The 13,866-nt window shown below is 38.4% G+C and overlaps 1 protein-coding gene across 1 annotated transcript in view; it reads right to left on the minus strand.

Moving 5' to 3' along the window:
- The window catches only part of NRF1 (nuclear respiratory factor 1), a 132,478-nt gene extending 122,130 nt beyond the window's left edge, over positions 1-10,348 (minus strand). The window contains exon 1 of the mRNA XM_011995878.1: positions 10,248-10,348. The gene's annotated coding sequence lies outside the window, so the exon portion shown is untranslated. The remainder of the gene's footprint in view (positions 1-10,247) is intronic.
- Positions 10,349-13,866: the final 3,518 nt, after the last annotated feature.

Genomic DNA, 13,866 nt, shown 5'->3' on the forward strand with positions numbered 1-13,866 from the left:
TCTAATACATCTGTTTCCTCCACCCTCAACCCCACCATCACTGCCTTAGATAACACACAATAGCTACTTTGAGAGCTGGTTCCCGCAAACTGAGAGGCCTGACAGCATGATTCCTGTCTCTTATACACATCTAGAACCCCACCATCACTGCCTTAGAAAACACACAATAGCTACTTTGAGAGCTGGTTCCCGCAAACTGAGAGGCCTGACAGCATGATTCTCAGCCACACGAAAAAATGCAGTTCATAAAGTTGCCAAAGTAGTCTTGTGAAGCTACAGTCTTCTGTGAGCACCAGAGTGTTCAACTGACTTTATGTTCTTCTTCACCTATATTAACCTGTTTAGCTAACTATCCATTCCCATTTTCAGTAGATGGAAAGAGAAAAAAATTACTTTTTTAAAAAAAGGGGGGTGGGAGGGCACAGTGGCTCACGCCTGTAAATCCAGCACTTTGGGAAGCTGAGGCAAGCGGATCACCTAGGCCAGGAGTTCGAGACCAGCATGGCCAGCAGGGTAAAACCCCGTCTCTACTAAAAATACAAAAATTAGCCGGGTGTGGTGGCACACACCTATAATCCCAGCTACTCGGGAGGCTGAGGCAGGAGAATGGCTTGAACCCAGGAGGTGGAGGTTGCAGTGAGCTCCAAGATCATGCCACTGCACTGCAGCCTGGGCAACAGAGCAAGACTCCATCTCAAAAAAAAAAAAAAAAAAAAAAGGGTTGGGGGGACAAGGGGCTGACTTTTTAAGGAAAATGGAGAATTGGGCATACCATTTTTATGTTTGTATTAAATCAATTTATAAAAATTATTTTAAATTGAATTTTAAAAGGTATGAAAATCTGTACAGATACTTATTTATATAAATTTAGGAAGAAAGAAACAACAAACTGTAAAACTGGAACCACGCCAATTACTGGAAATCAAGTGTATACAGAGGAGTCAAGATCAGGTCGGGTGTGGCGGCTCACGCATGTAATCCCAGCACTTTGGGAGGCCGAGGTGGGCGGATCACGAGGTCAGGAGTTCGAGAAGAGTCAAGATCAAATAACCAAAATCCCCATAAATTGTCAGGAGTTTGAGAGCAGCCTGGCCAAAATGGTGAAACCCCATCTCTACTAAAAACAATAATTAGCCAGGTGTGGTGGTGCCCGCCTATAATCCCAGCTACTCTGGAGGCTGAGGAGGGAGGATCACTGAAGCCCTGGAGGTCGAGGTTGCAGTGAGCAGAGGCTGTGTCACTGCACTGCAGCCTGGGGGACAGAGTGAGACCCTGTCTCAAAAAAAATTCCCATATTTACTTTGTGAGTTAATTCATTGAGATAAACTGTATCTTGAATTACTTACAAAATTAAATTTAGGATGCCATATAATCAAAATTACAGGCACAGTAGTAAGAAGGAAAAAAAAAATCACATTAGAATCCTACAGAAGGATGTTAAAGTAAAAAAGCATATTATATTTCAAGACTAAAACAAACAAAATTTATAAAGTAATTGAACATAAAACTAAAATGCCTTTACCTAAAACTAGGCATAACATCTCCATTTTAGAATTTGTTTAAGTCTATAAAAGATATCACTAAACTCATAGAAGGAGGGAAGAAATGCTACCTAAGTTCCTAAAGAAATCAAAACTACCTAAATAACATTTACACTATATTTCCTGTTTAAAAAAACCCATCACCAAAATTTTTCCATGACTACTACCAATGTTGCCATTTAGGACAAGTATAAGCTAGAGAAGAATTATCCTATAAGAATAAAAAATATTTTTCTCAAAAGCACTTTCTCAATGTAATGTTTGATAAAATTCTCAAAAACAGAAGGGGAAAAGAGGCCATCAAATGTAATTTACCATACCCACATTTATCAGCAGCTACTCGGTCCTGGGCACAATGGATGTCCTGCAGCTGGCTGTCAAACCATCAAAAGCTGCACATCATCCACCTTTCTAGTCTCTTAGAACTAAGCTCACTTGGGTCAAAACAAGTCAACCGCCTTTCTCCCCAGCAGTAATATGCTGGAATAAAGTGTCAAGTATAATTCTGGCTGCCAAGATTTTGTTCTGAAGAACAGACTTGTAACTATGAAAGGGGACATTAAATTAGAGCTATTGTCTGAAAGAAAAGGGCAATCTGTATCTGTAGCTTGACTGGGATAACACAGGTCTTGATCTGTAGTCAAACCAGAGGAAAAGGAAGCAACCAGAAAAAAATAACACATATCACAACCCCCAAAAAGAGTGAACTATTGAAAAAAAAAAAAAGTGTGCCAGTAGCAATGTACAAATAAAACTAGGGTCATACTTTGGAATAGATTCCATGTGCTGTGCAACAAGGAATATTAACCCCTGGTACAGAGAAATATCACAGAAGCCTTAAAGCAGAGGTATCCAGTCTTTTGCCTCCCCTGGGCCACATTGGAAGAATTGTCTTGGGCCACACATAAAATACACTAACACTAATGATAGCTGATGAGCTTAAAAAAAAACAAAAAAGAAAATCACAAAAAAATCTCATGTTTTAAGAAAGTTTATGAATTTGTGTTGGGCCACATTCAAAGTCATCCTGGGCCACATGCAGCTTGTGGGCTGCAGGTTGGACAAGCTTGTCTTAAAGGATGAAATAGATTTATGTGTATTGACACACAAAAAAATCCATGAAATGATGGAAATTGAAAACAACAGGTTATAAAATCTGCTAGAATGAGTGTGGTCTCATTTTTTTAAGTGTAAATAAATATGGTTGTGGCCAAACAAAATAATCTTGAAAGATATACTAAAACTATTAAGAATACTTTTTATCTATGCAAAATAGAATTACGGATTATAAAAACTTTATTTCTGCTTTATAGATTTCTCCCTTCAAAATAATAAGAATGTGATTACTTTCATAACCATTGTTATGCCCAGGTTTGAGAAAGAAAAGACAAACAGCATAAGCTCTTCCTCCTTTTACCAAATGAAATACCAGAGGCCTCCAAACTCATGAAATCAAGGACACATACGGACTTTCCAAGTTGTCCAACGTCCTCTGGGAGCCATTTTCTTCCTTGCTTGCTTTTTTGCAGGGGTTTTCAATGAATTTTTTTTTTTTTTTTTTTTTTTTAAAGCAGAGCTTTTTCTTTAAGCAGAATCCTGTACAGAACCTCAAAATGTAAGATAACCGTAGAATTTCTTCTATTGAAGGGGATGGGAATGCAGACAGCTAACGCCATTGATTCTCCTCACCACTCAGAACTCTAGAGCACAAGTGGAAACACTGTGATTAATCCAAGTTATTTCATTGTACAGTTGGGAAACTGAGGCCCAAGGATTACTCTCCTGTTAAGCCCTGTCTTATTGACTGGTCTGTGAGTCATTTACTTACTAGGCATTATAGACACAGTAACTGGGGCCTGCAAGCTTTTCAAATACATACTAAAAATTTAAGAGAAACTGAAAACACACAAATTGGCTCCAATAACTGTCAAAAAGAAAAAGAAACATAATGGTTCTTGAAGTTCAATATGATTCAGGCACTCCACACACCCTGGTAGCTTTGCAATGAATACGTTTTTCTATTGTCTGAGGTTTATGTTTAGCCATACGTATCCATCGAAGTAACACAAACTAGAATCAGCTATTGAGAAAAGGCAAGTAGAAGAAAAACAGCAGCAGAGGGATAGCTTTCGAAACTGAAAAGAGACAGAAAAGATACATTGATCAAATACCCCAAAGACCCCAATGGCTTAATGAGCATAATCTAATAAATGTTCACAGGCATAAACATATCATTCTAAACTTTGTTCTTAAAAAAACCCATTGAAAGGCCAGGTGCAGTGGCTCATGCCTGTCATCCCAGCACTTTGGGAGGCCAAGGCAGGCAAATCACCTGAGGTCAGGAGTTTGAGATCAGCCTGGCCAACATGGTGAGACCCCCATCTCTACCAAAAATACAAAAATTAGTCAGGTGTGGTGGCACACACCTGTAATCCCAGCTATTTGAGAGGCTGAAACACAAGAATCACTTGAATCCGGGAGATGGAGGGTTCAGTGAGCCGAGAGTACACCACTGTACTCCAGCCTGGGCAACAGAGTGAAACTCTGTTTCAAAAAAAAAAAAAGGAAAAAAAAAACCCACTGAAAAACAGGATGATGGAGACTTGTGTCATTATCACAGAGAAAGTATAAGGATTCAGAAACACTGGCTCACAGTAGTCTGGAAAAAAAGTATCACATGACAAGCAACATATGCACAATGTGAACAATGACCACTCCTGTACTTAGCCCTGGGCACTCCACTTTTAAAGGTATGAGAAAAACCCCATTGTATTTCACTGGAACTATGAAAATGCTTAATTAACGAATAGTTAGAAAAATAAGAAGTGTTTAAATGCAAAGAAGGACTTTAGGAATCTCTCTCATAAAATATTAAAAGACCATTATGAGGAAGAGCAATTAGACTTAGTCTGTGACCCTAATTTAAAAAAAAAAAAAAAAAAGGTAAGAAATTATGGTAAAATTCTGGTCAACAGATCATTTTTCTAACAGGGGTGTATAGACAAGAGTGTCTAGAAGCAGTGAGTTCTCCCATCACTAGATGTCCTCTTGCAAAACCTAGACAACCACTTGGGGGCACTGGAGACATGGGCCTTGTATGCATCCTGACTCAAACTAGCAGGCAGAAAGAAAGGTAACAAAAAAATATTCCACCCCAGGAGAGTCTGAACCCTGGGGTCCAAAAGTGTTTGTTAGGAAGACTGTCTCAGGTCATTTGGATACAGACCCCAGATAAGACTGGATACAGTCCTTGCCCTTCTTCTGGAAGAACAGAATCTATTGATATTCTGCTGCAGTTGGGGGTATGTACAAATGTACATACAAACAGAAATACACAAATAGTATGAAGCTAGCCTTAAGCAAAGGCTCGGTCCTCTTTAAAGAACTGTTAACACTCCCAAAGGTGGTGTGCTTAAAAAACAAACAAACAAGCAAACAAAAACTGTAACAGTAGAAGCTGAAGAGCTCTCCCAGAGAAAGGTAGGAAAAAAACCAAAACTGTTCTGCTATCATAGTCTTAAAACATTTTATACAGCTGCCCTATAATTAACAAATTACAAAGGAAAGCAGGTTTTATTAACGTATTGTTTCCCTTTTCCCATCTCTGAAGATTATATTCTATACAGTCAAATTAATGCTCCAACAATACCTTACTTAATGCTACAATCTCAACCATCCCTAACAGCCCTAGAGACCCTGAGAAAGGACTTGGACTTGTTTTACTTTACCTTTTAAATTTGTACACTATTCCAACAAATGTAGTCCTCTGATTTCTGAGGACAAAGCAGAAGTGGTAAAGCAAGATGAAGAGAGTAAAAACGTAAGCAAAAAGAAAGATAGATAAAGAAAAGAGAAAGCAAACAAGAACAAGCAAAGTACAACCAGCAGGTATTATTTATGTAGGGACAATCAGCGCCACAGACCTCAATTGCTTGTAATCCTATCACAGGGCAAGCATTCCATTAATATATCTGAGTAAGGTGTTTTTGAAAAACACATTAGCAACCTAAAAATATATACATCAGCCACTTTGGAAACCTGTTTGGCAATTTCTTATAAAACTAAACATACTCTTACCATAGGATCCAACAATTGCACTCCTTGATATTTACTCAAATATGCTGAAACTTAGGTCCACACAAAAACCAGCACACAAATAAATATTCACAGCAGCTTTATTCACAATCGCTAAAACTTGAACACAACCAAGATGTCACTCAGTATGTGAATGATAAGCTTGTGGTACATTCATACAGTGAAATATTATTCAGCATTAAAAAGAAATGGGTTATCAAGCCATGAAAAGTTATCAAGCCATTAAATACATATTGCTTAGTGACAGAAGCCAATCTGAAAAGGCTACATTTGTATGACTCCAACCATAAGACATTTTTGGAAAAGGCAAAACTATGGAGACAGTTAAAAAAAAGTTGTCAGAGGTTAGAGAAAGGAGGGAAGACGGGAGCACCAAGAGACTTTTGGAGCAGTGAAACCATTCTGTATGATTATATATTAGTCAAACTGCACAGACTGCACAAACACACAGAATGAGTTTGAATGTAAACTATGGACTTCTGTTAATATGGGTTCATCAACTATAACAGATCTACCACACAACAGCAAGATGTTAATAAAGGAAATGGGCAGGAGAGGATATGGTAACTCTGCATACTCTCCACTCCATTTTTCTATAAAGCTAAAAGTGCTCTTAAAAAAAAAAGTATATATATTTTTAAATACACATGTAAAAAAAAAAATATTCCCTTAAAAAAATCACAGTCAAAGTGGGGTACAGGGATTTCCAGGCATGGTCAGGAGCTCCTCCAATCTAAATCACCACAGCCTGCCATTATATAATTCTGAATACTTTCACAGATTTATAGTTTATGTATTATAAATTTGTTACATATAGTTTATATATATTTATTCTTAAAGTACAGTTGTAAGTATATACACACACACACATCACTTATAGTTAATAAATATGGTTATCTAGTGCTGAATACATCTGAACGTAAAGCGTGAGCAGTGGTGGAAAAAGACTGAGAAGTCAGGAGAGTGGGTCAGCTGCATCCAATGAAGATTCCATGTTGCTGGCGGAGGTCTCCCCCTACTGCCACTGGTTGAGAGAAATGCCTCAGACTGCTGCTTCTTCACTTTAAACAACAGTTTGGTGGAGCTCTTGTTTGCCAACAGTAGCCTATGGTGGCACTTGTCTTAAATTGTGTATCATGCTTTTCCTGCTCCCTCCCTGCAGTGGCATAGCATATTAATAAAGATCTAACTAAAAAGTGCACAAGAATTCAAAGGCACCTAGAACAAAAGGAGTCACAAAACAGTTCAGTAATCAGTGCTTTCCACAGTGACATTGAGTTGCCAAGAAAAGATAAAATTACAAGCACACCACAGTATTCTGGCTTAATGAGCACAGAAATACTTGTAGGCTTCTTTTTATTTTTCTTTTTTCCCATAAAAAATGGTTAAAACCAAAACAGTACTTAACATTTAAAGAGATAAGCATCACCTATCTGGAAAAGCTGTTTACTAGAAAAATCTCATATAAATTTAAAAGCATGTTCAGTAACACAGCCTCTTTCCAGATGCCACTTCTACAGTGCCTGCATACTAAGAAACAGACTATCAATATCTGGTATAGGTAGTAAATTTACCAAGTATGTCTGATATATAATGCTCATTCATTTTCTTTCCCCGTTTTCAACTAAGAATCAATTAAAATGGGATTACAGGCTTTATGTAGCTTTTTTGCAATCTTATGTAATCCTTAAAACTGGGTTCCTTTTATATTAAAGGGTACCAAAAAATACATACATAAGTGGGAAGAGAAGAAGCAAAGGAAAAAAACAAAATATTGACTGTAGTATCTCTGGATAGGTGGGCTACAAATGTTTTATCATCTTCATACTTCCTTTTATTATTAAAATTCCCTATAAAAAACATTTATTACTTTCACACTCCATTATATCAAATATCTACAGCATCTAAAATAAGTAAACTATAACTACATGTACCAATAAAGTTTTACCTCTTATACAAAGCTTAAAAACATATAAAACAATATTATACTTTTTAGTTTTCCCTGCAACCCAAACATTGTTATTTTTTTTCCAGTGGATACATATACATACAGAAAAAGTTTATAAAAATGCAGGGAGAGAATAAATATCAAATTGAGAATAATGGTCACAGCTGGGAAGGGAGCGGACTAGGATGGGGAAGGGGTGCCCAATTAGCTTCAACAGTAACTTTTTATTACTTTAGGTAGTAGGTATACAGAATTTATTATATTGTCCTATGTCTCTTATGCCTATAGTATTTCAAAAATTGTTTAAAGTGGCAACTACTGGAGTCATACCAAAAATAGTAGGACTTAACCCTAATCTCTTCAAACTACTTAAATGGTTTTATAGTACTGAGTAAATCAGAGATAAACGTATCTATTATAATAAGAAAATTATTTTAAGAGACAGGGTCTTGCTCTGTCACCCAGGCTGGAGTGCAGTGGCATGATCACATCTCACTGTAGCCTCAAACTCCTGGGCTCAAGCAATTCTTCAGCCTCAACCTCAGAAGTAGCTGGGACTGTGTGCACATCACCCACGCTCAGCTAGTTTTTAAAATTTTTTTAGCAATGCAGTCTTGCTATGTTATAGCCCAGGCTAGTCTCGAACTACTGGCCTCAAGCAGTCCTCTTGCCTTAGCCTCCAAGTAGCTGGGATTACAGACGCAAGCCACTGAGGCTGGCATATAATGAGAAAAGTTTTTGAGAAATTTAAAGCAGTTCTGAAGGTCAGCAGTCGTGTATATTTATAAGCAAACAGCAATCTGAAATCTGTATTCCAAAAAATATGTGTAGCAAACATTCCAATCTATGCCTTACACACAGAACTGAAATTTAAATCTGTCCAGTAAACTTAAATACACACATTATTTTGGATATGTCTTTTTTTTTTTTAACACACTTATAACTCTGAAAGAAGATTTTTTACTTTGGTCAGTTTTAAACAGTCTTTTAAGAATATTATAAAAATAGGGTTAATTTCTGACTGGTATTTCCCAGGTTGGTGATTTAATATGATTTCTAACCATTCCTGGTTATCAGATGGCTTCAGTTTATCATCTTAAGATATGCTATGGTAAAACCAGGCTGAGGAAGTCCAAGGAAACACTGAATAGGCTTCTTCCTGAAAAACAAGTTCCCGGTCAGCCTCCATGGCTCATACCTATAATCCTAACACTTTAGGAGGCCAAGGTGGGAGAATTGCTTGAGCTAGGAGTTTAAGACCAGCCTGGGCAACATAGTGAGACCTTCTCTCTAGAAAAAATTTAAAAAATTAGTCGGGCATGGTGGCGCATGCCTGTAGTCTCAGCTACTTGGGAGGCTGAGGCGAGAGGATGGCTTGAGCCCAGGCATTCAAGACCAGCCCGGGCAGCACAGGGAGACCCCATCTCTACAAAAAAATTAAAAAGACAGGCATGGGTGGTGCACGCTTGTGATCTCAGCTATTCGGGAGGCTTAGGTGGAAGGACTACTTGAACCAGGGAGGTCAAGGCTATTGTGAGCAGTGATCACATCAGGGCAACAAAACGAGACCCTGTCTCAAAAAAAAAAAAAAATTTAAATCAAGTTCCTTAGGAAGATTCAGAAATATTCAAGGATGTTAAGATGTCCCTGGGTCTCTTGCTATAGTCTCACTCAACTTTATGAAAAGCAAGTAAGCAAACTGATATAAGAAACCTCATGAAAATGTCCCACATAAAGGCAGAAACTTTGGCTCAAGTATTTTAAGTATCAACTTCAAAGTTATAATATTTTCATAATATAAAAAATTTTGCTCAAAACAACACATGAGTGTTTCATTTATTGGTCCTCAGCATTCGATATTGATTTAAAATCAATTTAGGACAAAAAGGAGGTCAAAGTTCAAAATGTCTACAAAGTAATTTTTTTAGGTTAACATAAAACTGGTTTAAATATTCCAAGTATTTGAACTGATCAATCTTTTTATTAATCTACTTTCTTTAAATGAATAAATAAAAATACTCTGTTTTAAAGCAATGCCCTCACCCAATTTTACATTTTAACTTCTGTGAGGACAAAATAATCTGACAATTTACCCAGTGTAGTCAGACTCTTTCTTATTCAGGAAACCGCCTCTTCAAATCCAAAGAATATCAGGATTTATAGAAAACAAAGGTTTCCTCGGACTACGTCTTACAACAACAAAACAAGAAAGAAGCCCAACATATTACTTAGAAAGCAGAAGAGGAACAACAAAATGTATTTCTTAACTCACTGTGGAAAATCAAAATGATTTGTTTTAACATTCACCTTCTATAATCCCTTTTGAAAAGACATTACTAGATCAAGCACAAGCAGAGACCTATTGAAATTTAAATTGGATGTTTGCTTTTCAGATCAGATCCATCCTAGTTGAGGATTCTCTGAGAGACTATTACAAATTTAAAGACACAAAAAGTAGAGGACTCATTAATAGGAGCCAGGCAAGGCTCAGACTGTTAGCTCTTTCTGTAAGTACTATCACCTTATATTTTGTTCTTTTATTTCATCATTTGCATTTACCAAGTGTGTATCATCCACATTCCATTTGTTCACTCTATTCTCACAAACGTCTACGGAAAAGCTGCCTGGATGGACGGGAGACTGCCTACATTAATTTTACTCACCAAGTTTTGTCCTGTTTAAATGTCAGCATACCACATTCATTAAACAAATATCCTTTGAGCACCTTTTCTGTGTAAAGTTCTGGACCAGGAACTGAAAGGGGATATTAGGATGATTAGTTCGACCCTCAAATAGCTTAACAGCAGTTCTCAAAGTAAACCACGGGACCCTAGGGGTCCTTGAGACTCTTAAGTGATCAATGAGGTCAAAATTATTTTCATAATAACTAAGATGCTATTTGCCCTTTTTCAATGCCTTTATATTTACACTTACGATGTAAAAGCAATGGTGGGGTCAAACTACTGACACTTAGCACAATTTAAGGTAACAGCACAAAACTATTAGTACTAGTAACCATTATATCTTTCACCTTCATATGCTCACAGTAAAAAGGAGAAAACAGTCCATTTTATTTAAGAATGTGCTTGATGAGAGTAAATATTATTAATTTTATTAACTCTTCTCCCCAGAGTTACGTCTTTTTACCATTTTGCGCTAACAAATGGAAAGTATGCATAAAGCACTTCTGTCGCATTCAGAAGTGTAATGGCTGTCCCAAAAAGCATGTGTGCGGGCCGGGTGCAGTGGCTCACACCTGTCATCCCTGCACTTTGGGAGACCAAGGCAGGCGGATCACCTGAGGTCAGGAGTTTGAGACCAGCCTGGCCAACATGGCGAAACTCCGTCTCATTAAAAGTACAAAATTCAGGTAGGCATGGTGGTGGCGGGCACCTGTAATCCCAGCTACTCAGAAGGCTGAGGCAGAGAATCGCTTGAACCCGGGAGGCGGAGATTGCAGTGAGCTGAGATGGCACCACTGTACTCCGGTCTGGGTGACAAGAGCAAGATTCCATCTCAGGAAAAAAAAAAAAAAAAGCATGTGTGCCATGTTTTATGTTGCAAGCTGAATTAGCTGCTTTTTTTTCCACAAGGAATACCATTTTTACTTTAAAGAGTGGCTGACACACTATATTGTTCTTCAGACCTCGGTATTTGACAGACATTTTCTCAAAAATTAAAAGTGGGTCTGTCACTTCAAGGGAAACAACTAACAATATTTATTGCCAATGATGAAATTTGATATTTGAAGTGATAATTAGAATTTTGGAAAACTTGTATCTGCTACAGTGAGCCTGATAGTTTTCCATTACTTAAAAGCCTTTTCTAATGAGATTGATGGTGGTGTTAAAGAATGTGATTTTTGTGTCAATATTTGAAAGATCTCCATAAACTTGATGAATTAATATTTTCCAAATTACCAATAGATATTATGAAATCACGCATCAGTTAAAAGATCCATTCACAGGCCGGGTGCGGTGGCTCACGCCTGTAATTCCAGCACTTTGGGAGGCCGAGACGGGCGGATCACTGGGTCAGGAGATCGAGACCATCCTGGCTAACACGGTGAAACCCCGTCTCTACTAAAAAATACAAAAAAAACTAGCCGGGCGTGGTGGCGGGCACCTGTAGTCCCAGCTACTGGGGAGGCTGAGGCAGGAGAATGGCGTGAACCCGGGAGGCGGAGCTTGCAGTGAGCCAAGATCGCACCACTGCACTCCTGCCTGGGTAACAGAGCAAGACTCTGTCTCAAAAAAAAAAAAAAAAAAAGAACCACTGGCTTATAGTATAGTAAGAGAGAAAAAAACACAAATAATAATCCAAGGCAGAATGCGATGATTGCCAGAGTCCTTCTATTACTGGGCATTCTAGCTCTTCCTAAACTAGACCTATGCTACTTACCAGGCTCTTGAAATAATTTATTTAGCTCTGCTGTCAACGTAATCAAAATGAGTCATTCAACAACCATGAGAAGGGTACAAGCAATACCAAGATAATGTGTTAAACTAATTTCAACTGATGGGTTTTTCTTTACTTGCTTTCTCAATAAGTGACCTGAATTAAAATTAGTTTTATTTCCCTGGTAGAAACTGAGTCAGCCTATAAGGACAATTCTTTCACAAAAGACTATGACAAGCACCTGTAGTCCCAGCTACTGGGGAAAACTAAGGTGGGAGGACTGCTTGAGCAGAGGAGGCTGAGGCTGCAGTGAGCTGAGACTGTGCTACTGCACTCCAGCCTGGGCAACAGATCCTGTCTCAAAATAATTAATTAATTAATTAATTAATTAAAGCACTTTCTGGAGAACCATATGCATATATGCTATCACTTGTGTTTTAAAAAGGGAAGGACACAAACACACAATTTCTGCTTAGCCCACCTGGAAGAATACGCAAGAAACTGGTAGTAGAGATGGTTTCCAGAAAGGGAAACTGGGAAACCCATTTTTCACTGTATTCCTTTTAACTATGTGCATGTAATTACTTATTAGAAACCACACTAACCTAGTCAGTTTTGAATATTTTTAAAATACCATTTCACCTACTTCTCTAGTCTTTTATATCAACTGCAAATTCCAAAAATACTAGTAGATATGAAAATCATTAGATGTACATTGGTCACTTTAGCAATGGATACACATGTCACACTTGACAGAAGCATCAAAAGCAAGCTGTCCATCAACCTGAAGGTGATCAGCCATTGATTACCTGAAGGAGTACCTGATTTCCTGATTACAGGAGATTCAAGATGCATCCATCTGCCCAACATAATTGGTGTAGTTGCTACTTCTTTCCCTTTTTGTATTCATCACAGCGTTTAAAAAATCTGATAGCACCATGGCCGGGTGCGGTGGTTCAAGCCTGTAATCCCAGCACTTTGGGAGGCCGAGACGGGTGGATCATGAGGTCAGGAGATCGAGACCATCCTGGCTCACATGGTGAAACCCCGTCTCTACTAAAAAATACAAAAAACTAGCCGGGCGGGGTGGCGGGCGCCTGTAGTCCCAGCTACTCAGGAGGCTGAGGCAGGAGAATGGCGTAAACCCGGGAGGCGGAGCTTGCAGTGAGCTGAGATCTGGCCACTGCACTCCAGCCTGGGTGACAGAGCGAGACTCCGTTTCAAAAAAAAAAAAAAAGAAATCTGATAGCACCAAAGTAGGTAAGTTTAAATGCTCCTTTAAGTTACCCAGCGACATTAAATTCAGCATTCATTCAGCTCCTACTACTATACACTAGGCAGTATGACTTAATCTAATACTTGTAACACACAATGTAATATGTTAGAGGATGCCCTTGCATCTAAACACTTTAACTATCCAACATAAGTTCAATCACCAATGACAAAGATTTGGAGGTTTTAACCAACTCTAAGTTTAATGAGCCAGTCGTATGATGGGGCTACAGATAAGCCTAATTCAAACTTAGACTACCTCACAGTTGGCTAAATGGTGTCCAGAACGCAAAAAAATCGGAGCCACCGTAGTCTGTATTTATCAGACCAGCCCTACAACTCGTGCTGGTTCTAGGCCACACGGGATACTCACGGACTCTGACAGTAGTGCAACAGGGTCACAGTAGTTTGGTATGTCGAAGGCAACATTGAATGAGTTAGCTACCATGTGCCAAGTATTTACTATGAATTTTCCTTATATCTTCACAAATCAGTAATAAAGGCATTATTGTCCCTGTCTTAAAATTAAGGCAATTCAGCCAGGGATGGTGGCTCATGCCTGTAATCCCAGCACTGTGGGAGGCCAAGGTGGGAGGATCACTTGAGGCCAGG

This window comes from Mandrillus leucophaeus, unplaced genomic scaffold (genome assembly GCF_000951045.1).
Source record: "Mandrillus leucophaeus isolate KB7577 unplaced genomic scaffold, Mleu.le_1.0 Scaffold5, whole genome shotgun sequence".
NCBI classification, from domain to species: Eukaryota; Metazoa; Chordata; class Mammalia; order Primates; family Cercopithecidae; genus Mandrillus; species Mandrillus leucophaeus.